General features: G+C 50.2%; 1 protein-coding gene across 2 annotated transcripts in view; it reads left to right on the top strand.

Annotated features, from left to right (window-relative positions):
* Positions 1-24,398, top strand: part of C1QTNF1 (C1q and TNF related 1) — a 119,380-nt gene that overhangs the window by 22,088 nt on the left and 72,894 nt on the right. The window contains exon 1 of one of the 2 annotated variants that reach the window (XM_085617458.1): positions 4,938-4,962. The exons of the other annotated variant lie outside the window; for it this stretch is intronic. The gene's annotated coding sequence lies outside the window, so the exon portion shown is untranslated. Of the gene's footprint in view, positions 1-4,937; positions 4,963-24,398 lie in introns of those variants that run through there. 2 annotated transcript variants of the gene reach the window in all.

Here is a 24,398-nt window from a genome sequence, read left to right as displayed (position 1 = left end):
CCACTTGGTCCTTTAGTGAGGGCCCTCCCAACGACTGCTTCAGGCCCCGAGTGCCTCCCGCTACACAGTCCAGCTCCCCCCCGCCCGACACCTGTGGTGACAGTCACCTGTGTTGCCCGCCTAGCCCTCTTTTTCCCTGGAGCCCCTTGTGCAGGCGGGGCCCTGGAGGGCTGCACCACACGGCCGGGAGCAACAGGGGCCGCCCTCTTTCCATACGTGCGGCCCCTCTCCTTCTGCGTGCGAACCGGCGATGTCCCCCCTGGGCTTCCCTGATGCGCTGCCTTCCTGCTACCTCGAGGCCCAGACGCGAGCGCCTGGGCCTCAAAATGACCCGCTTCACGCCCCAGGGCCCCGCCCCTCTCCCTCTGCGCTGCACCCCGAAGGCCATAGCGGCCTCGTCTCATGAGCGGCCTAGGCGGGGAGACGCGAGCTGCGCTCTCCCGCCGGGCCTTACCGTCACGCTGCCCCTGATCTCCCTTCCCGCCCGACGCCTCCCGCTCCCCACCACGAGACCCCGGGGCTGCGCGGATGTCAGACATCCGCGTGGCCCAGGCCACTCACCGTCTTCTGCCCCGCTTTCCGGAGGGCGAGCAGGCCATAACAGAGGGGCCACCCCAGCCGACGCGCTCCTCACCGGGCACGGTCCGCCTGAGGTCCCGGGCAGCAGCAAGTCCATGCGGCCTGCTTCGTTGAGGAGGCGGATGGCCTCCAACACCCGAAAATCCTCACTTGCCATCACCACAGCCAGAATTCGTCGCAACCCAGCAAATATCGCGACCATGAACCTCCCACACCTAAGGCCTCACAACCTGACAAAAACCTATTCACAGCGCTCCCAGCCACCAGGTCACCAAACCTAAAATGGTGGCTGGGAAAGCGCCAAACACCCCTAAATACTTTGGGCTAGTTCTAAAACTTGGGCTACAATTGGGCTAGTCTCAATGTAGCCCAAAAGCCACAAAATGGCCTCGCCCAGCTGGCCCCACCCCCTCCCAATCTGCCCGGGGGGCAGACCTCACGGTGCTCGGCTGCCCCCCAATCCCCCCGTCTAACAGCAGATCAAACATTGCTAATGTGGACAGGGGCATCACGCAGGCCCCTGAAGCCCCCAGGGGAGACGGGCGTGTATGGGGGCTCGGGGGGCGGAGAGGGAGGCACGCCGTTCAGGGTACCCCCTTTGATTCCAAGGCTATTGGTATCTGTGAGACAAAGGAGGTTGCAGGTCCTCGTGCCAGCTCCCCTTTGACAGGTCTCCTGACACTGAGATTCAGTCGCCCGCACTCCTCTTCTGCAAACATCTCTACTGTTGCGTTTTTGCTCTTCCGTCTCTGTTGCCTTCTGTTTGCATTTTTCATCCTCTTTTTTTCCTTTTTGCTCTTTTGCCCGCTGTTTGCCTTTTGTCCTCTGTTTTGCCTATTTGCTCTGTCGTCTCTTTTGCCCTGTTTGCCTTTTGTTCTCTGTTTTGCCTCTTTGCTCGTTCGTCTCTTTGCCCTCTGTTTGCCTCTGTGTCTTCTGTTTGATTTTTGTCCTCTGTTGCCTAGTTTGCCCTGTTTGCCTTTTTGTCTCTTTGCTCTTCACTGTTCCCCTTGTTTGCCTTCCTCTCACCTCACTCTCCCATCCGCTTCCCGTGTTCCCTTCCTTCTGCCTCCCTCCACCCGGCACCCCTCTCTCCCCCCAGGAACAACTTAATGGAGGCCGCAGCGCAGGTGCATGGGCGCGCCACCTGCATTGACAAGGCGCACTAAAGGGAAGACTGTTGCGCCCATCTACACCTGGACCGTGCCCAGCGCCAGGAACCCTGGCCCTCCCGCCACCCACTGCTACACCGCCCAGGAGCTCCTTGCCCTGGACCCCGGATGATGCAATAGCAACTGCTGCACCTCCTCCCCTTGAGCAACCAAAGGACCCTGCATCTGCCTACACTGCCCCTTCTCCTGCAACACATGACTGCCAACCCACACAGGATTCTGTGCCACACCTGCCCAGAAGACTGCGAACACCCCAGAACCGCTCCAGTGCATCCTGCTTCACACTCGATCCCTCTGCAAACAGGCCACAGAAATCTGGGACACCATCAGCAACCTCTCCCCCAACGTAGCCTTCATCACCGAATCATGGCTCAGCCCCTCCTTGAACCCCGACATCGCCACAGCAACACCCGACAGCAACAAGATGATACATCAAGACTGTACCAACAAACACGTCAGAGGCATCACCATTATCTTCAAGGAAGCATATGAATCCTCACCACCAATGACGACCCCACACCTCTCATGGAACACCTCAACGAATACAGATCGACGCCAAGACAACGTTAAGAGACACCCTCGTATACAGACCCCTGAGACCTTGACTGGCCTTCTGCGATGCCATTTCCGACCTCATTGCCCAGCTCGCCATTAATTCCGATCACTACATCCTACTCGGCTACCTCAATTTCCACGTCGATGACCCCAACAAGGCCAACTCTACCACTCTTCTGGAGAACATGAACAACACCGGCCTCACCCAACTGGTCACCGAACCCACCCACAAAACTAGACACACAGTCAACCCCATTTTCACCTCCAGCGGCAGGGTTAAATTCAACCACGTCACAGAACTCACCTAGTCCGACGACACCATCGTTCACTTCACCATCTCTGGCGCACAGCATACCATCACCAAGCATCAAAGCTCCTCCCACTTGCAGCTGGGGCAAGGTAACAGAGACACAGTGGACTCAGCCCTCAGCACCACCCAACCTGAAACTTCATCAGACCTAGAACAGGCTGTCCAGAACTTCTCCACCTGGATTGCCAAATGTGCCGATAAAGTCGCCCCGATGAATCCAGCAAGAACCAACGAAACCATAAGATCATCCAGCTGGTACACCCCAGAGCTCAGAACCACCAAGCGCAACTGCTACCAACTAGAGAAACAATGGCGCTCCACCAGGAACCCTTCTGAGAGAGCTGCTCACAGAGCAGCCGTCAGCAATTGCCATCTGCGTATCAAGGAAGCCAAGAAAGCAACCATCACAGCCCTCATTGATACAGCAGCCAACCTCATGAAAGAGCTATTCAAAAAAGTCAAGGAAAACTCCAACCTGACAGCCACAGAGAACACAATCTACCTGTCCCAAAAACTCTGCGACACCCTCTCGGACTATTTCCACAGCAAAATAGCCACCATTTACAACAACCTCGATCCCCAACCCACAGTTCTCAACTTCAACAGCCTTGACCAACCAACGCACACCAGCCAAATTATCAACACTTGGACCCCGCTCACCACACAGACCACAACAACCATCATGTCATCCATCCACTCCGGAGCACCCACCGACCCATGTCCCCATCATTATTTCAACCTCAGAACCAATCAAATTAGCATGGAATTCACCAGTATTCTCAACACCTCCATCACCATGGCAGCCTTCCCAGACAGATGGAAACACACAGAGATCAGACCCCTCCTAAAAAAAAATTCCGATTCCAGCAAACTCAAAAATTATCGATCAATCTCTCTGCTCCCTTATCCTACCAAAGTATTCGAGAGGGCCATCAACTAACAGCTCACCGAATGCCTGGAACAAAACATCCTGCATGATGTCCCCAATCAGGATTCTGAGCCAACCACAGCTTGGAGACCACACTGATCGCTGCTACAGACGACATCAGAAACCGCCTCAACCAGGGTGAGACTGCAGCCCTGATCCTCCTCAAGCTCTCAGCTGCATTCAAAACCATATCCCACCACACCCTCATCAACATACTCTACAATATCAGCTTACAACAAAACTCCCTCAAGTGTATCGCCTCCTTCCTTACAGGACCTATACAGAGCATGCAGCTGCCTCCCTTCACCTCCGAACCCAAGAACATCATATGTGGTGTACCCCAAGGATCATCTACCAGCCCCACATTGTTCATCACAGACATGGCCCCCCTCGTGGACATTGCCAGATCCCACGGTCTCAACATCATATCCTACGCAGACACGTAACTAATCCTCTCTCTCACTGAAGACCTCCCCCCACTACCAGAACTAACTTCTGCAATGCCATGACCAATATATCCAACTGGATGAGAGCCAATTCCCTTAAACTCAACTCCGACAGGACAGAATTACTGATCTTTGGGAGAAACACATCCATATGGGGCTGCGGCTGGTGGCCAGTTGAACTCGGACCCACACCCGAACCTGCACCAACAGGCTACGCATGCAACATAGGCATCATCCTCGACAGCAAACTGACCATGAAGCAACGGATCAATGCAGTCACCTCCACCTGCTTCCACACCCTCTGCATGCTCCACAGGATCCTCAAATGGATCCCAGTCAACACCAGAAAGACTGTCACCTGTGCCTTTGTCACCAGCCGCCTCGCGCAACGCACTCTACTCCGGCATCTCCACCCACCTCCTCAAAAGACTCTAGACCATACAGAACACTGCAGCCAGACTCATCCTGGACCTCTCCAAATGGACCCACATCATCCACCACCTCAGAAATCTACACTAGCTCCCCATCCAGAAGACATGTCAGTTCAACATCCTCACGCACGCATACATAGCCCTACACGATCAAGGACCTGCTTACATCCACCACTGGCTGAACTTCCAGCAACCCACAAAACACCTGTCCTCCGCCTCACTTGCCCTCACGCACACCCCCGCATCTGTCACAACCACAGCGGTTGCCTTTCCTTCTCCTACATTGCCTCTAAGATCTGGAAAGACCTACACCTCCACCTTCGAACAGCACCCTCCCTTGTGGATTTCAGAAAGAAACTTAAGACCTGGGTTTTTTACCAAGACCTAGCATCCCAGCGCCCAGATAACCTCAGGGTGACAGTGCTGCGCTCTACAAATGCGGATTGATTAATGTGACTCTCAGAAGCCACTCGACACATCCTAGGGCAAGGAGGTGGATTAATTCTCCTGCTCCAAACATATTTCCACAGCGTGCAAATCATAGGTGAGGGTACGTTTTAGGTATATAAATCTGTGTGGAATCGGTAAAACAAGAGTTTAAATCTAAGTAAAATATCTCAGCGCTGGTCCAATGTGCATACGACAGAGATCTGGCGTAGCTGACGTGTGTCTGGTTTGGATCCTCAGTGAGTCACTCGGGCAGTTCATGCATATGTTGGTCAGATTAGAGTACATTTTATGTCACATATTTCAATTGCAGTGACATTGCTCTGTAGAGTGTTGTGTCTGCTTCAGATATCAATGTGCAAACTGCAATCTCAGGTTCCAGTCGAATTAAGACCACACCAGGGCAGTGCATCGTCTCCAGGAGCCTGTATCTAACCTTCAAGCCACAGGTACCAATCCCAGCAAGGTCAGCTGATCCCTTCGCCTGTTCGAGGTCATCTTTTCAAGGTCAATACAATGAGTGCGGTAATAACCCATAGGCTACCCTCCAGAGGCACTGGCCTGGCGTGTGACTGACTGGACCCACGCAAATCCTAATCAATGACCTTAAACATAAAGCCTCTGTTGGAGACATGTCACGATCTTCATCTCAGTAACTCGGCTTGCAATCCTAAAGGCAAGGTTAGATTGACAAGAACAACATATGGAAAGAATTCTCAAATTTCCTCTACGGTGTATATAACCCCTGAAGAGTCTAAATGCCTCTCAAAGATCTACCTTCCTGTCTCATCTATTGTGCTTACAACTTATGAGGAATTTAAATGTCTCTCTCATTTATCCCAGTCATTTGAATCTCGTGCTCACATCACCACTCTCCTCCTCTATCACATTTAAACCCATGAGATATGCAAAGTTTTTCCTCAGGTCTCCCTCCTTCAGCTTCTTTGCTCACACACCCCTTGTGTACTTGAATGTCTCTCGCTGGTCACTTCTCTCCCTCTCCACTGCATGGTGTTGTAATTGTATTCATCAGGCGCTTCATTTCTATCCTTGATGTATTTCCTTGAGGTTTTTAAATCCCTTCCCGAGACCACCCCTCCTTCCTCAATTACATCTACACCCACCCTTTATAAATGTATCCTCCAGACTCTCTCCCATACTGTTTATACCCATGATGTGTTTAAATATCTCTCTCACATAACCCCTTTCCTCTTCAATTGCAATTAATTGACTGATAATTAAATGCAAATGAATTTCAAGGCCCCTCTCATATCACCCCTGTTCCAGCTGTGCCCCATTTATACCTCTTGCGTAAACACCTCTCTCCCATCATACCTCTCCCCCATATATTGCGTGTATACCCTTTATGTATTGAAATGTTTCTACTCTACCCTACCTCCCACTTCCTCTAGTGCATTTATACTGCAGATGTGTTTTTAATGCCCCTCTCATATCACTGCAGTCCTCTATTGATACCTCTCATGTATGTGAAAATCTTTTACCAGTCACACCTCGCTGTCCTCTATCGCTTTTCTACCCCGGACGTATTTAAATGTCTCTCTCATATTACCCTCACCACCTTTATTGCATTTATACCGCAAATGCATTCAAATGTCCCTCTAATTTCACTTGAGTACTCCGTTTATACCTTTAATTTATTTAAATATCTCTCTCTCACCACCCCTCTCCCGCCTCCAATGCGTCTATACCCCTGATGTATTTAAATGTCTCTTTCATACCATCCCCAGTTCCTCTATTGCTATATACCGCAGATGTATTTACATTTTAATGTATAGCCCTCTAATACCTTCGGGTCGAGTCCGTACTATCTGAAACTGTAACAATAAACACAAATAAATAAATGAATGAATGTCCTCATCTCACTCGGGTTTTCCATTGATGCCTCTCATGTATTTAAATCTCATTCTCTCATCACCCCTCTCCCTTCTCTTGTGCTTGTATCCCCCTGATGTTTTGAAGTGTCTCATATTATCTCCCACCTCTCATTTTGCATTTATACCTCAGGTACTTCTCTCGTACCACCCTAGTACTCCATTTATACCTCTTATGTATTTAAATATCTCCCCCTCCCTCCTCTATGGCATGTATACGCACCATGCATTTAAATGGTTCACTCATCTTTTCTCTCCCTCCTCATCAGTGTTTATATTTCTCTTCCATGTCGCTCCTTGCTCTGCCCACGGCAACTGATACCTCATCACTTCAGCTTGCCCAGAGGGGGAGAACAGGACAGAACCTCTGATAGCACATCCCACGCAGCCCTCTTGACAGGTCTCCATCACCTTGCGAGTCTTCAGGAGCCCAGCTCTGCCTCACAAGTAGTGACGAGCAGGTCATACAGATCTAGAGTCAGGACAGGAAGCTTTGCTTTCAGCCTCCCAGCGTCCTCCCCCCCTGCATCCTGCCCAATCCCTGCCCTATTTGCAGAATCCAGAGCAGAAGTGCAGCAAGAATATCACCCCCAGTGTACCTTACTCGCAGACCCTCTCACCTGTTCCTGCTCTCTCTCCCGACTAGACATTTCCTCTTCACTGCCCTTGTCCTCTCCACCTGCAGGACACCCTTATTATGTTATGTTTAATTGTAAAGTGCACGATCACCCATGTGGGAATCCTGGCACTTAGCAGGTATGTGTGCCGAGCCCTGCCTAGGGTAGGTTGGTTAATTCAATAGCTAGGTCTTCAACGTCTTGCAGAATTCAAGAAGAGAGGAGGTTCATATGTGGAGTGGGAGGTTGTTTCACACATTAGGAGCGATGTATGAGAACGCCCGTCCTCCTGATCTGATATGTGCATGGCATGTATGTGAGTACGAATCCTGCGCAGCGGAGGTGTCTAAGTGGTCGGTGGAAGGAGATGCGACTGTTAAGGTAGATGGGGCCTAAGTTTTGTAGGGCCTTCAATGTGTGTGTGAGGAGTTTGAAATGAGGACATTTGTGTATTGCGAGCCAATGGAGCTCCCTGAGTTGTAGTGCGATGTGAGTTCTATGTGGGAGGATGAGTCTGGCTGCCGAGTTTTGCTTGTTTTGTAGTCTTCTGGTGAGTTGGTTCCTTGGTGATCTAGGCGTAGAGGCTATGCCAGTTTTCCAACTTGCTGGTGACTAGGGTGTGAGTGGCAGTTTTTCTGGTGTTGCTTGGGAGCCATTTGAAGATCTTCCTCAGCATCGTGGAACCAGGATGCAGTGACGGCATTGACTTGTACGGTCATGACCAATTTGTTGTCGATGATAATCCTGAGGTTCCTAGTGTGGGTCCAAGTTCTGCCGGGCCACCAGTTGGTGTCCTATGGTGAGGTGTCTTGCTGAAGATCACCACTTCTGTCTTGTCAATGTTGAGCTTGAGACAGTTGGCTTTCATCCAGTTAGCGGCATCGGTCAAGCAGTCAGTGAACTCGTTTCTTGTGTTGGGGGTCTTGACCGAGAGGTAGAATATGTGTAAGCAGATGACATTGAGCAAAACACACAAGATGATGGACGGAATGTTGCACATTGGCAAAACATTCACCCCCAGTCACAGATCTGGGTTTAATCCATCGTTATTTTGCTCACCACGCCACCCCAGTTCAGACATGGCCATATGCAAATCAGTCTTGACCCTGTGCCTCATGGGAACAGTCCAGCTCGAACTGCCAAGCCATGTCTTCCCTGGACCAGAATCAAGCATCCTAGGACCGGTTTCGGGGTTTCACCCCTCTTCAGCAAGGATAGCTTGACTCCAGTGGCGTAGTGAGCACGGGACCCACGTCTGGGTATACCCTTCCCACATAGGGCAAAAAGCAAAACACACAAGATGATGGACGGAATGTTGCACATTGGCAAAACATTCACCCCAGTCACAGATCTGGGTTTAATCCATCGTTATTTTGCTCACCACGCCACCCCAGTTCAGACATGGCCATATGCAAATCAGTCTTGACCCTGTGCCTCATGGAAACAGTCCAGCTCGAACTGCCAAGCCATGACTTCCCTGGACCTGAATCAAGCATCCTATGACCGGTTTCGGGGGTTCACCCCTCTTCAGCCAGGATAGCTTGACTCCAGTGGCATAGTGAGCACGTGACCCACGTCTGGGCATACCCTTCCCACATAGGGCAAAAAGCAAAACACACAAGATGATTGACGGAATGTTGCACATTGGCAAAACATTCACCCCCAGTCACAGATCTGGGTTTAATCCATCGTTATTTTGCTCACCACGCCACCCCAGTTCAGACATGGCCATATGCAAATCAGTCTTGACCCTGTGCCTCATGGTAACAGTCCAGCTCGAACTGCCAAGCCATGTCTTCCCTGGACCGGAATCAAGCATCCTCAGACCGGTTTCGGGGTTTCACCCCTCTTCAGCCGGGATAGCTTGACTCCAGTGGCGTAGTGTGCACGGGACCCACGTCTGGGCATACCCTTCCCACATAGGGCAAAAACAAAAACGCACAAGATGATGGACGGAATGTTGCACATTGGCAAAACATTCACCCCCAGTCACAGATCTGAGTTTAATCCATCGTTATTTTGCTCACCACGCCACCCCAGTTCAGACATGGCCATATGCAAATCAGTCTTGACCCTGTGCCTCATGGGAACAGTCCAGCTCGAACTGCCAAGCCATGTCTTCCCTGGACCGGAATCAAGCATCCTAGGACCGGTTTCGGGGTTTCACCCCTCTTCAGCCAGGCTAGCTTGACTCCAGTGGCGTAGTGAGCACAGGACACACGTCTGGGCATACCCTTCCCACATAGGGCGAACAGCAAAACACACAAGATGACATTGGCATGTGGATCAGTATGTGTTGAAGAGGGTAGAGCTGAGTGATGAACATTGAGGCCCTCTGCAGATGAGTTTGCTGGCTTCCGAGGAGTAAGTTGTTAGGCTGACAGCTTGTGTTCTATCCGTTAAGAAAGAGCAGATCCAGTGGAGGGTGGGCTCTTGAATGCCAATTTTGTGCAGGAGCCTAATGAGACTGTGTCAAATGCTGAAGAGAGAATCGGGAGATTGAGGGCTGCCATGTCTCCTCTGTCAAGGAATGCAGATGTCGTCTGTGGTGGCATTGAATGCTTTTTCTGTACTATGATTGAGCCTAAATCCATACTGTGTAGCATCAAGGAGCTGGCTGGAGAGGTGGTGGATGAGTTTCTCTAAGACCTTGGCCAGAAATGGTAGGAGGGAGATGGATCGGTATTTGGAGAGTGTGACTGGGTCAGCGGATGGTTTCTTGAGCAGGGGTGTGATGGTGGCATGTTTTCACATGTCCGGGAATGTGGCGGAGTCAATAGAGGCATTAAGGATGGGTGTTAGTGCTTCGCTGATCAGTGGGAATCCTTTGGTGAAGGTTTGGTTAGGGAAAGGGTCAGATGGACCCCCGAGTAGATGGTATTCATTGTAGGGAATGTTTTACCGATGATGACGGCAGACTACAAGGTCAGGGTTCGCTCTTCGGCCATGATGAAAAGATGAGTTGCAACAGTGATGAAGTCTGGTTGAGAGTCGAAGTTGTCTTATATGGAGATTATTTTGTTATAGAAGAATTCAGAGAGCTTGTTGAAAAGGATTTGCCAGGGGCTAATTTTTCTGGAGGCGGCAGGAGGCATGGTGAAATCTTTGTTTGAAATAATTTCAAGCCGGACACTATATACATCCTTCCTGGTATGCCTTAATTTGTTATTTCCTTTTCTGTTTGTATTGTTTTGTTTTGAAAAGCCGTGACCCTCCTTAGGGGTTGGGCCAACTCCTCCTCATATATATTATTCGTAAAAGTGCTTAGTATCTGTTTTCAAACTATCCAAATAGAATAAATTCAAGAGTCACTTTGAAATGGTGAAATCATTGAGGGTGGCGAAGACTTCCTCGGTGCTGTTTGTGCTGGTGTCTATGCAATCTGCAAGTGGGCTTCAATACGTCCAGGGGAAGGACTAGCAGCCTTTCCAGCAATGAGGGAAAGGCGAGAAGTCGTACTGCCAGGAAGCATTAGAGGGCCATGAAACGAGTAGTACTTTATCCCAGAGCTCTGCAGAGCTGTACGGTTCGCCTAAGCACTCTGATGTGACTTGCGGTTTGTCCAGCACAGCGCAATGTGTTGCTGACAATGCATACTGAGCCAGTGTCAGCGGTTTGTTGGTCAATTCGTAGTAAAGGAGAGATATATTGTTCATTCTGGGCATATTCCAAGCTCCGTGCCACACAAAGAACCAGGTTAGCTCACATACGAAGGGAAACTGCATGTGAGCTAACCTGAAGCTGGTGTTCAGCACACGTTTACAGGGCTGGGTAGTACAGTGCAACACAAAGCAGTACACTTTCAAGCAGATGGCATTGCCAGACCTACAGGAGTTTATTTCCTAAAATAAACAATTTATGACCAATCAAACAATCCTAACCTGACTGTTGGACCTGTTGAACAACCATTACAGTGCAAACTGCTTTTTAAACCCACAGGTCACACATATGACGCCTGACAGTCACCATCAACTCACCTTTTTCAAGCTGCTTTACACTGAAGAGGATAGACACCAAAGCCCCAAGAGATCTACAATATATGTATGGCATCTTGGGTGATTTGAATACAATCCAACCTGCAACTTCCACCCTCAGCCTTCCCTATTTTCACAACGGACATAGTAAAGCATTATAAATTATTTGAGAACAACAAGGCATATTTAAGGGATGGCTGTAACACAGACAATCCATGTGAATCTATGTCCTCTCTCTCCCAGCTCTACACAAGATTTCTTAATTGCTGTTCCCATCATATGAGGTGGTTTGAAAGTCATTTGGGAATCACCATAAACTCAACAGGGGACTTGCATTGTAATTTATAGCAGACAGCTAATTATAACCAGTGTCCACTCTGTCTCTTCCATATCTTCTTCATTCTAATCTTGACATGTTTAGAGCACCAACGATGTGTTGGGAAGTAAATGCCTGTGCATGGTGTATGGTCGTGCTCCCCTGCTCCATGTGTCCGACTGTGTGTATCTGGTATCCTGGTTGATGATCTTTTGCCCAGCCTCACAGTAATCTAGTGTGTATGCAGAGCACCAGGCCTGTCACTTGGCATGAGCGAGGGTTTGGTCCTGCCCTTTCACCTGGAGGGGCACACCAAGCATGCACTCATTCCACTGACAGTGCACTACTGTCCCTGTCATGGGCTTAGTACATAGTGCAGTGGTGGCAGTGTTTTGTGAAGCCATACTTTTGACCAGACCTTTTTATGTGTCACTGGAGTGTAGGCCTACTGGACCACTTGTGTAAAGTTCAACTTCCATGCTATCACCCAGATCCGAGCACCAACATTCCAATGGTATGCTGTGCGTCCTGGTACACATGGGCTGCATGGTACATGCATTGTGTGTATGGGTGTGCCTGTAGAATCCATTTTGGATGCCTTTAGCCCAACACCATGGACACGATGGAGGTGAAGTTGTTTTCCCATACAGTGAAACTGCTGACAATTCTGAAGCTGGATGAAGGAGACCTAGACTCTAGAATGGGGTGGGGGGAGAAATGCTCTTTTATTAATTTGATTAGGCATTTAGCTTGAGGTTGTACTGATTACTCTTCCTGTAGCAGATGGTGGGGGTAAAGGATGAGACTGCAGTTTCTGTTGTTCAAGGTAAAAGGGGCCCCTTAGATGAGGCCACCCTTTTGTCTTTCTTCTGTTCACACTTCAGGGAGGCTCTTGATAGCCGGGTGCAGAAAACGTACACTTTGTGCTTCTGTTGTGGGTGCTCCAGACTACCCTGCTGTGAGGAGCAATCCTCTACACAAAGGTGGTGTCTGAAGAGGACACTTGAAAGGAGAACCTCCCCAGCCAGTTCTGAAAGTGCAGACAGTGGATCCACATATCCTGTCTGTTTTGACTGTATAAAAGTGGGACTCACTTGTTCCAGTTTCAGGTTCTCTATGACTAAGGAAGAGTGTGCTCTTCAAAGTGCACAAAGGACTGCTGTGCAACCAGAGCTTGTGGCTGCCTAACAGCCAGCTTCCCAGATGTGATGGGACATCATGTGAGTCTTATGTAGTGAAATTCAGCCTGCCTCATGAGAAAGGAAAGGAGCCTGCTAGCCCTGCAGGAGGAGTTGCTGTACAGTGGGAGTCAGGTGCAGCAAGACCCCAGTGCAGGTGGGGTCTGCCAGATAAAGGAGGTTGTCTGTGTGTCCCACATGTCGGCCACTGACCGACTCATCTGTTTGTGGTTCCAGGCAAGGACAACGGAATCACGGCTGCCTGGTGCTGCTGCAATGAGGTCTTCGAGCGCAGTTGATTCTGTGCCATTGTGACCAAAATAACTGTGATTGTGCCTGATCCTGTGCCAGTGTGATCAAAAGACCTGTTGCGGCTACCATGTGCTGCTACACACAATCCAAATTCTGAAACTTACTCGTTTGCCACTGGGTCCAAAGAGATCGAGGCCTGGTCCAAGCTATTTTCACCAAGGAGCCTAGTGCCTTGAAGAGGAGTCTTGTGAAGCCTAGGACTCAGATCCTGGTCAGTGTGGCCAAGACAAGATCCAGCCTAGTGGACCTACTACGACTCCAGGTGTCCTGTTTTGCCTACTCTGTTGGCACTCTAATATCTGCTTCTGGTGCCACACTTCAGCCGCGACATCACTGCCAGAGAAGACTGCGTCGGAAATGTGGCATGCATGCCCACCTAGAAGCAGGAGAAGCGCTGCCTGCTGCTGCCAACTAGCTGCCGCCTGACAGCCAAATACCTTTAGGACTCATTACGGTGGGAGAAAAACTTCATGAACTATAAAAGAGTGAGCACAACGACATGCACGTGGGCCGAAATTCACACTATTACAACTACTCCAGCCATTGTCACTGGTACCACTAAGTGTCAAGTGTTGAATGGGTAGTATTCAGTCTAGTTTGCACAGACATGGTAGGACACAGACCCCAGGACAGCAGAGGCAAATGGCCGAACCCCCTCAGTTGAGGCCCAGCAACCCCTGCTTGCTCTGTGGCCCCTAAATAGTTTTTGCCAGCAGGTCAATGATGCACCTCACCAAAACACTTCCTATAGAGGGCCACAGCAAACACACCATCTTAGTTCTCTTCATAGCACTCTATCACGTTATAGTGTGTTACCAGCTCATCTTCTTCACCTCCTCACAATAGGGTAAGAAGTGCTATACTCATGCAATTAAAATACAACATAAACCTAAACTACCAAGCAAGTTTAGGCCACAAGGGCCCAACTGTAGCCAAATAAACAGAACACTCCACATAGAAATGCTTGGCAATGCGCAATACACCACAAGTTGGCATTTCTGCCAGGTGGCGGGCATCCTGCTCCGCCTATCTTTGGATCAGTTTGAGGCTAAATTTCAATGTATTTTAAAAAAATAGGTGTTCTCCTGCTGGAGTAAAAATTCTCCATTTGTTAACACAAGGTTAGGTTACATCCATTCTCAGTGTCTTTGAATCGATCTGTGGTTGCGTGAAATGGAATTCACACAGCTAGGTGCTCTGTATGGTTGGTGCTATTTTGAAAAAGGATGGTGGGTGTATATGCTTAGCACTCCAGAGTATGTCAAACACTCTGGGAGTGGAGCAATCGAGAATGGCAATTTCTGTAAGATAACCCTGAGCTTATCTGTGCACCCAGCCCTCAAAAGTATACCTCAAGGGAGCTATGGTAGGCTCTTTGAACTCCTGGACCTGAAAAACTAGGCAGGGATGAGACCTGTAGTATGTCAGCATGTCTTTGGAGTAGACTGTGCTTAGGTACTTTGGGGGTGGTGGGCTTCCAAAAATGACAGTGGTGTTCGGACTCCCACCCTCAAGCCCTCACTGGATGCCCAGTCTGGTTCCAGAAGGGAGGACCCATGATGGCCTTAGGTGCTCGGCAGAGTGCCAGGTCTCGGCTTACTGGCATGGTTTGTACCATGATGAGTCTTGGCAGCTGAAGGTGGTCTCAGCATCTTGAATTTGAAGGCTTAGCTTTGGTAGCCTCTCGGGGAAGAGATGTAGGCACTGCAGGTAGGCAACACATAGTCGATTGGATTAGAGGGTCCCCACTGCTCAAGACTTCATAACCTAGACGTAGCATAGCTAAAAGAATAAAGAATATAACCACAAACCAAGTTCATGAAAGGTAAAAAAAAAATGTATTGGCTAACCACCCGCTGGATTGAAGACGCTAGGAAGGGAAAGCGGAGTAAAATGACTTCAACAGTATTCAGTGAAAGCGAATGAGGCCATCTGGTGACATAGAAAAATGAATGGGAAAGAAAAGGTGGGAAAGTCAGAAAAATGTTGCCATCAGCATTTTTAGTGAAACTGCTGCCAAAGGAAGAACAACTTGAGGCTGCTCTTGGCTGTGGAGCAATGGTGAACAGTGTCCTTTGGATTTAGTAGTCCTTCATGGAGCTCACACCCCTGCGGCTGAGTGTCCAGACTGAAGATTGACACTATCTGTTCCGAAAAGGGCCAGCAAGATAACACCCCGGAAGTAAAAGAGGTTATCTTAGACAACTCATGCAGAGACGGATTCAGGAGTTCTTTTCTACCATTCCACAGGGGAACTTCACATACAGAGCATCTGGATCAAAATCACAAAATGGAGACGATGAGTCTGTTTTAAAGAGCGGCTTTGCCATAGCTGGAACACATTCATAGAGGAGTGACCACCTCATACACTATTTGATGCATCGTCACTTTCTCGTTTTTCTGCATGGCATCTATTCATCTGTTGCCTTTACGCATTAGTCCAACCCACCCATTGCTAACTACCTCTTCAGTCACTTAAACCCTCTTATCATACTCTTGCTGTACCCCTCCTACCAGGCTGCTTAGTATGATGGCTAAAGGCACCAGAGAATCAGGGTGTGCTTATACATGACACATACATCTGATCTGCGACTTCCCCCAAAGCTCATCTCTCAGCCCACACTCTTCAGTACCTACATGGTTCCGCTCGCCAACACACTCCGCGCCTATGGGCTCAACATCATCTCATACGCCAACAACACAGCTCATCCTCTCCCTCTCTGATGACAATACAAACAGCTAAGCAAAAGTTTACCGAATACCGGTGGAGTAGAAAGGTAGTGTTTGGTGGGGGGGGGCAAAGGTCTAGCTATGCCAATGCCAAATACATGTCAGAAGTCGCCCTCTGAATGAAGTACAACTGCCTGAAGCTCAACTCGCACAAGCCTGAGGGGGTACTCTTCGCAAAAGACACCTTGTTCTGGCCTTTAGACTGGTGGCCATCTGAACTAAGAGTCACCCCATGTTTCCTAGCTGGGAACCTAGGGATCATGATCAATAACAACATCTCAATGTCCAGCCAGGTTAACTCAATCCCCTCCTCCTGCTTCAACTTCCTCAAGCTCCTCTGGAAAATCTTCAGATGGCTGCCCTTCAATATCCGTTGTGCTATCACCCAAGCTCTAATCACCATTAAGTTAGACTACGGCAACACACTTAACATGGAAATCTCCACCCAACTCACAAAAAGGGTCCAGGTCATCCATCAACGAAGCAACCAGGCAGACTTACATTCAATCTTTCCACCTCCCGCACCCACATTTCCACTCGCCTCAAAAACCTCCTCTGACTCCACATCCACAAATTCGCCCTTTTCAAACTCCTCATGCACTCATGCAAAGCACTGCAAAACCTAGGTCCCACTTGCCTTAACAGCTGTGTCAGCTTTCTCACCACTGCCAGACACATCTGCTCCATCAACCTCCAGCTTGCCTCTGTGCCCCCGAAGAGGTGTTTGTCAAACCTTTTCATACTTGGCTCCTAAGGTATGTACCAATCTCCTCCCTCACATGGGAGCCACCAGCAGAGTACTAGAATTCTGGTAGAAACTTGGCTATTCCAATAAACTCCAGCCAGGGCAGTTTCCTCTTCTCTAATCCCCAGGATACTCTTTCGGTGAAATGCGTACTCTACAAATGTACATAAAATAATATAACATAGTGTAGCATAGCATAATATACCATAACATACATCCTGGCGGGACCCGCATGCTTACAGGTATAGTACATGCAGTACTGTGCTAAATCTGAAATAGTAGTAAGCTTAGAAAAGGATTGTCCAGCAATGTCCCTCTTCCCACCTGTCTACGCCTCAGCATTACCTCCTATTCAATTCCTGGTGCTAATCTTTAAGTCAAGTGTGTGCCCATCCTAAAAATGGGTGCCTGGCTGCCTAGCTAAAATAAACAAAATATTCAAACCATTCCCCCACCAGGTGTGTCTATAAATGCCCAACTCTATCCAGAAACAACTTTTTTTGTTGGTGGAAGGCAGTCATCGTGTGCTTCCTGCCTACCTTTAGACCCTGTTTGGTCCTTTACTACCACTTCACACCCACCGCTGGGTCCCAGTTCTTGCTTTGCCTATCCCCTTATCCCTTTGCTGACTGCCTCTGGGTGGGGAAGGATGATGTGGACTGCCTTGGTGTGACTTTTTCTTCTTGCTACTGTTCCCTCTCCTTTTTTTGAATTGGGGTCTTTCAGATGCTATGTGTGGCTCTGGCTGTGGGTTTCCGCATGCCTGGTACTTGTGCACTAGTGGGCCTCCACCTGCTCCAGCGTGTGGGATGTTGTTGTTTTCGTGCCTTTTATGATTCTCATTCCTCTCCCCACCTTACCTAGATTGTTCGGTCTTTGCTGCAAAGACTCTGCAAATTAATTCTGCTCATCCTCTGATGGGTCCTCCTTCCATTGCCTCTGGTAGCCCCTTTGGGTTTCTGTGGTCTTGTCTGCTATGGGTAGGCCTTGGAGTCTGGGTCCTTTGATGTGCTTATTCTGATGCATGTCTATGTTGACTGGTGGCATTGGATACTGGTAGTGTTCTCCAATTTTTCTCCTTAAAGGTGTGGAAACTTCACCTGCCCTGGGCCTGGTTTACCTCCTGCTGCATGCCGTTTTTGTTTTGGCACTTGGACTCCATTTTCCTCTACCCTTTTTTGGAGTAGGGAATAGTCATGCATTGGCCCTATCCTCCTAGTATGACCAAGGCAGGGACTGAACCTGCTTGTGGCTAAGGTCCTTTGGAGCCTTGCTTGAGATTCTCTAGTGTTTCTCTGTCCAGTTTGAATTATGTTCTGGCGTACATTTACAGGGCTGACCTCATGTGAAACCACTGGTGACTCTAGTGATGCACCATACACCCCATCTCTCCACTCCTCACCCCTGCTTGGTGATAGTCTCTGGCCTGGGCTCTCATTTTTGATTGGGTTGATTGTGCTTGTTCAGCTGCAGGGTCTTTGTGCTGCTGCCTTTGGAACATACTGCTCTTTTTCCAGCCTTTCTGGTGTTTGGTGCCTTGACTGGTGGCTGCTGTTGGACCTGGCCCTTTTTGAAGGGTCATCCCTAAACTTTTTGCCTTCCTCCTGTATTTTTTCTGACCTGGTGTTGGCTGATTTATGACTCTGGGCACCTTACCACTGCTGACCAGTGCTAAGGTGCATATGCTCTCCCTATGGTAAAATGTATACATTGATTGGTGTCCATGATTGGTTCATTTGGTTTACTGTCAGCCCCTAGTAGAGTGCACCAGGAGTGCCAGGGCTTGTAAATACAAATGCCGCTAGTGGGCTTGCAGCACTGGTTGTGCCACCCACAGAAGCGGCCTAGTAAAATGTGTCTAGGATCTGCCACTGCAGAACCTGCGTGCGGTCTGGTACCGTCGCGCTGACTGCGCAAGTGCACCCACTTGCCAGTCCCTAAACCTTCCCTTAACTACATATTAGTCACCCCTCTGGTAGGCCCAAGGGCAGGGTGCATTGTAGGCATAAGGTAGGACATGCCCTGATGTGTGTGGCATGTCTTAATAGTGAATTACAGCCATTTTCGTTTTTCACTATTGAAGGCTACCTGCTCTCCATAGGCCAGAATGGGCTGCTGGAGTCACTACACGCTGTGACCCCAGTGGACTCATAGAGCATGGTAGAAAGTCATGTTTAGTATGCCTGGACTCAGAATAATAAAATACTTCTTTTAGTAAAGTTTATTTTAATATCCTGTGTTTGTAAATACTACTTTTAGAAAGTTAGTATTTACTGATCTGGCCATTCAGTCCGCCTCTGCGCTGTGTGTGTGTGTGTTCTGCCTAGCAACAGTAAGGAGCAGGGCTGGGGAATTCCAGGAGACAGGCTGGCTGCCAGGTGGTGGGTAGAGAGATTACACCAGGATGGGTGGGAGGAGTACACCTTGACTCTTGAATAGACCTGTGCTCTGCCAGCACAAAGCCGGCGCCGCCCCCTGTGGAGCGGCTGATGTCTCTGCCCTGCTGCTGAAAGGGAAGCGCAGAGTCACCACAACAAAGTGCTCCAAAAACTGGACTGAGCCAGGCCCAGGCCCCCTGGCGCTAAAGAACAAAAGAATTGGTGTATAAAAGTAGGAGCCTGGCTCCTAAGAAATTAGATCCTGTTTGCGCCAAGAAGAAACTCTGCCTGAAGGAGAAGGACCTGGAGAAGCTGAAGGAGGAATACTGTCTCTCTGCCTGAGAGACTGGCCTGCAGTGGGTGCCTGTCTGCTGGAAGGAGAGGGAAAGCCTGAAGAAAAGGACTTTGATTCAACTTGTGCCTTTAAAACAATCTCCAAGGGCTTGCGTGTGAACTTGCCCCCTGACCTGCGCCCCAGGAACAGTGGGCGCTACCATCCTGAAAGAAGAGGAGAAGTGCCTTGAAGTGATTCAGCAAGCTGACCCCGGAGAACCTGTGCATCCCCTGATCTCGCTGAGCAACGCGACTTCTGCTGCTGGCGTGGCTGCAAACAACGTAAAGGCCTGACAGCCCGAGCACCGTGAACAGTTGCCCCCTCGAGCCGTAGCTCGCAAAGTAAGGTGGAGATCTCCGCGCCTGAGCGCCGAGTCCCTGTGACCCCTGCCGGGTTGTAGAGGCTTCTGCAAAGGACTAAAGTGCCCTGGTTCGCGTCTCCGGCCGAAGCTAACAGCGCGCGGCGCTGTGATCTCACCCCGAGGCTGCCCTCCTGCTTCTGACCCCCTTCGTGGCAACCTGCATCCTGCCCGAGCGCCCCACGAAGCTCCGCCGCCCCCTGGACACTGGGGACACCAGCGCGACGTGGGACACCCCTGGACTGGACCGCGAGGCCGCCACGAACCTTCCCCGTGAAATCTGCAAGGTATTGTGCCAGCGCGTGAAAAGTACGGCCCGTACTTGCCTTTGTACGAACCGTACCTGCCTTGTAACTACGGGTGCCTGGTTCGCACCGTACTGCCTGTGAAGTGCCTTGGTTCGTACCCGCCTTGTAAATACTTGTGCCTGGTTCGCACCGTACTGCCTGTGAAGTGCCTTGGTTCGTACCCGCCTTGTAAATACTTGTGCCTGGTTCGCACCGTACTGCCAGCTGAAATAATGGCGCTTTGAAAAGTGCTCCTTTTGGCTGAGTTCGAGCCGTAACAGCCTTGGTTCGACCCGTACTTACCCTGGGAACAGCAAGGTTCGAACCGTACCTACGTTTTAACCGTACTGCATTGAAAAGCATTACCGGTGCTCACTCGAGAAGAGTGAGACTCGGCAAGCGTACTCCGGCTCACGCGAGAAGCGTGGGAAACGGCAAGGCACTGTAAAAACCTTGCCAAAGGCACCCCAAAGGCGCTACGAAGTGCCCAGAAGACCTAAGAAACCTATTTTAAAGAGAACTGTGCCATTTTTACAACTGTGGACTGCCCGTAAAGCATTTTGAGAGTAACTGGATTATTTTACCAAGAGAACTGTATTTATGCAACCTGCCTGAAAGAAAACCTTTTATATAAAGAATTATATTTTGGACATAAATACAGCCTTGTGTCTTTGTGTGGTGGGGTGGTGATTATTGTGTGGGACAACTTGAACGCTTAACCTATATGCCCTCTGGAAATTTAGCCTGACTGCTCGCGCCACGTTACCTAGAGGGTGAGCAGGGGTTATTTTTAAAGAGGTGATCCTTTGCCCTGACTTAGATGAAAAGGGTCCCTGCTTGCCGCAAGTGCATACCTGCGCCAACCAGAGACCCCGGATTCTAACATTGGTGGCAGCGGTGCGGATTTACGGATTTGCGTTCTTGGTGTCTGCGCAGTGATTACTAACCATTGCACAGTAGACGGTCCAGTAGCTTAAGCCACAGAACTTTTTATGATTTAATTTCGCTTGCCAAGTAAAGAAGATCCCTTGCGTTTGAAGCCATGCCGGGCTCAAACAGCATAGAGAAAACCGCGTCTGAAGCCTCTGAGGCTGGAGAGGTTGAATGGGATGAGTCGAAACTGAACAGCTACAAGAGAACTGAACTCAAGTACTTCTGCAGGAAGCTCAAGGTTCCACATGCAGGATGCAAGAACAGATCAGATCTCTACAAGATGCTGAAAGCCTGGATTGAATCAAGGGGTGCAACTAAGGAAGTTACACCATTGAAACCAGCGGAAAGCGTTCGCAGTTTTGGCAGAGGCCTGTTGCCAGAGGAGCTGGCAGACAGACAGGCCGCCAGGGATCACGAAGTGTTATTGGCAAAGCTGGAATTAAAAATCCAATTGGAGCTAGAAAGCAGAAAGCTGGCTCTGGAAGAAAAGAAAATGGCTCTTGAAGAAAGAAAGATTCAGATGGAGCATGACTTCCTAATGAAGAAATATGATATGGAGCTCGAGAGGCTTGAGGCCATGAGTGTCTCAGCCCAGCAGCAAGAAAGGTGCGTAGCTCAGAGATTGAGCTTTTCTGAGTGGGAGGAGGAATCCAGCTCAGATGGTGGCAGCAATATTGAATTCTCTAGTGCTGAAAGAGTAGTACGCACACCCAGAGATGTGGCGCCTGGCTTGAAGGAGGGGGTTAACACACACCAGGAGGTTCAAGGGCATGAGGTAGCTCCAGTAGTGCGCAGTATCCCTGAAGGGAATAGGGTAACTGGCGCAGGGGTTCATAGTCCTAGTGGCGGGAGGGACACTCTACTGGCTCTAGATGAGAGGCGCAGGGAGAGGGGTTCCCCCAACATTGAAGTCCTGGTAGGTGAGTGTGAAGACCGCCCAGAAGAGTGTGGGTTGTGTGACAGAGACAGTCAGATACTGTCTTGCCAGTCTCAGGAGAGTGGTGTGGAGTACGTGTGTGAGGCACTGGATGGTAAGGTGAAGGCTAGTTTGGTTAACCCTGCTAGGGGGCTGTGTGATCCAATTGTGGGAGAGCATATTTTAAGTCCCTGTTTTCCAGAGCTATGTCAACACCTGTTGGAGACCGAGTTCTCTGACCGCAGAGAGCTCACATTGGAGGTAGACCTTTTGGTGGATTCCAGAGGGTCTGGAGAGGCATTGGGGAATGACCCTGTGGGGAGTGGCTCAGGTATCTTCCAACCCAGAGTGGTGGAAGTGGTGCAGAGTAGCCCCGCTAGGTCCCATGGTAGTGGGAGGGGTGTAGGGGCTCACGTCCTGTCTCAGTGGAGAAGGAGTGAGTGTGGGGCTGCGTGCCCCCAGGTGCCCGAAACCCAGTCTCAGAGCCTGGATGGTTCTTTAAGGGAACACCAGGCGGGGAGCCTAGGCTGTCCTGATGGGCCACCCGTTGAGGGGGATCCCCTAGTGTCTGGTGAGCTGGGAGTGTCTGTAAGCAGGCCTCCATCAGTTCTGGTGTCTGGCAGTACCGCTCCAGTTGGGAGGGTGCAGAGGTCCAGATTGAGGGGTGAGAGGGGGAAAGAGTCCCCAGTGGAAGAACCAGTGGGTCAGGGGCCAGCCAGAAGGGCTGCGTCCCCCGTGAGTGACCATGGTGACACCACTTCTGTCCTGGGGGATCTTCAGGCACTGTCAGATGGACAGGGGTCTGGAGATCAGCGCCAGGCAGACTGTCACACGACACATGAGTTATGTGTCACCCTCAGGGGGGGCATGCGTGCTCCCCGGGAAGTCCTGGTGCGCCAGGCGAGCGTTCAACCGCATGGGTTGGACCCAGGGTTGGGAAGCCAGGTTCAGGTGTTGTCTGACCTGGAGGGTGGGACCACTGTAATCAGTGTCCTGACCCATGTTGCTTCTAGGGGTACCACGCCAGTTGGGAGTGGGCAGTACTCTGGAAGGGGGTGCAGAGGGAGGGAGTCCTCGCCTCTGACCCCGGCTCAACTGAAGGGTTTAGACCCTAGGTTGAAGGGCCAGGTTCAGGGTGTCCCCCCTGACCTGGGCACCCAGTTGCAGGATAGAACCCCTGAACTGGTGGGCGAATTGCGCAGGACACCTGCCACAGGTGCCGTGGCAATTCTGGAAGGGGGTGCCACTCCAGGTGGGAGGGTACAGAGCCCCAAGGAGGAGGACCGGGTGTGGGAGAGGCCACCCCAGTCTTTGGTCCAGCCGCTGGGTACAGTCCTGGGGCTGGTGGGTCAGTGCCAGGATGTCATACCTGACCTGACAAGGGGGAGAATGGACAAAGGGTGCCAAGCACCTGGGGCTACTGGCCCCTGCTCCCTGGCACCACAGAGGATTGAGAGCCCTGAGAGGCATACGGCCTGGGTCTCATCCCTGACTACTGTCAGTGGCCACTGTAGCATTTTGCTGTCTCTCTGGTGGGACACACCTGTGGGCCAGTTAAGGTTAGGTGCTGCACAGGTGGTGTCCACAGGTGAGGAGAAGGGTTCCCCATGGATTGGCTTGGTGGGCCCTGAGAGTATGGACAGAGGGAGTCCAATAGGTTCAGATTGGCGTAGAACTGGAGTCTGCCCCTGCAGTTGCGGGCCAGGTCCTTGTTCTATCGCCCCAAGCAGGGAAGACCATCACGGTGGTGATTGGTCTCCCCTGCGTTTTGGCTGGAAGGGGGTTGTGTTGGACCTGGCCCTTTTTGAAGGGTCATCCCTAAACTTTTTGCCTTCCTCCTGTATTTTTTCTGACCTGGTGTTGGCTGATTTATGACTCTGGGCACCTTACCACTGCTGACCAGTGCTAAGGTGCATATGCTCTCCCTATGGTAAAATGTATACATTGATTGGTGTCCATGATTGGTTCATTTGGTTTACTGTCAGCCCCTAGTAGAGTGCACCAGGAGTGCCAGGGCTTGTAAATACAAATGCCGCTAGTGGGCTTGCAGCACTGGTTGTGCCACCCACAGAAGCGGCCTAGTAAAATGTGTCTAGGATCTGCCACTGCAGAACCTGCGTGCGGTCTGGTACCGTCGCGCTGACTGCGCAAGTGCACCCACTTGCCAGTCCCTAAACCTTCCCTTAACTACATATTAGTCACCCCTCTGGTAGGCCCAAGGGCAGGGTGCATTGTAGGCATAAGGTAGGACATGCCCTGATGTGTGTGGCATGTCTTAATAGTGAATTACAGCCATTTTCGTTTTTCACTATTGAAGGCTACCTGCTCTCCATAGGCCAGAATGGGCTGCTGGAGTCACTACACGCTGTGACCCCAGTGGACTCATAGAGCATGGTAGAAAGTCATGTTTAGTATGCCTGGACTCAGAATAATAAAATACTTCTTTTAGTAAAGTTTATTTTAATATCCTGTGTTTGTAAATACTACTTTTAGAAAGTTAGTATTTACTGATCTGGCCATTCAGTCCGCCTCTGCGCTGTGTGTGTGTGTGTTCTGCCTAGCA

This window comes from Triturus cristatus, chromosome 7 (genome assembly GCF_964204655.1).
Source record: "Triturus cristatus chromosome 7, aTriCri1.1, whole genome shotgun sequence".
NCBI classification, from domain to species: domain Eukaryota; kingdom Metazoa; phylum Chordata; class Amphibia; order Caudata; family Salamandridae; genus Triturus; species Triturus cristatus.
Note: the sequence above shows the minus strand (reverse complement) of the source record. Positions and strands in the feature narration are given on the sequence as shown.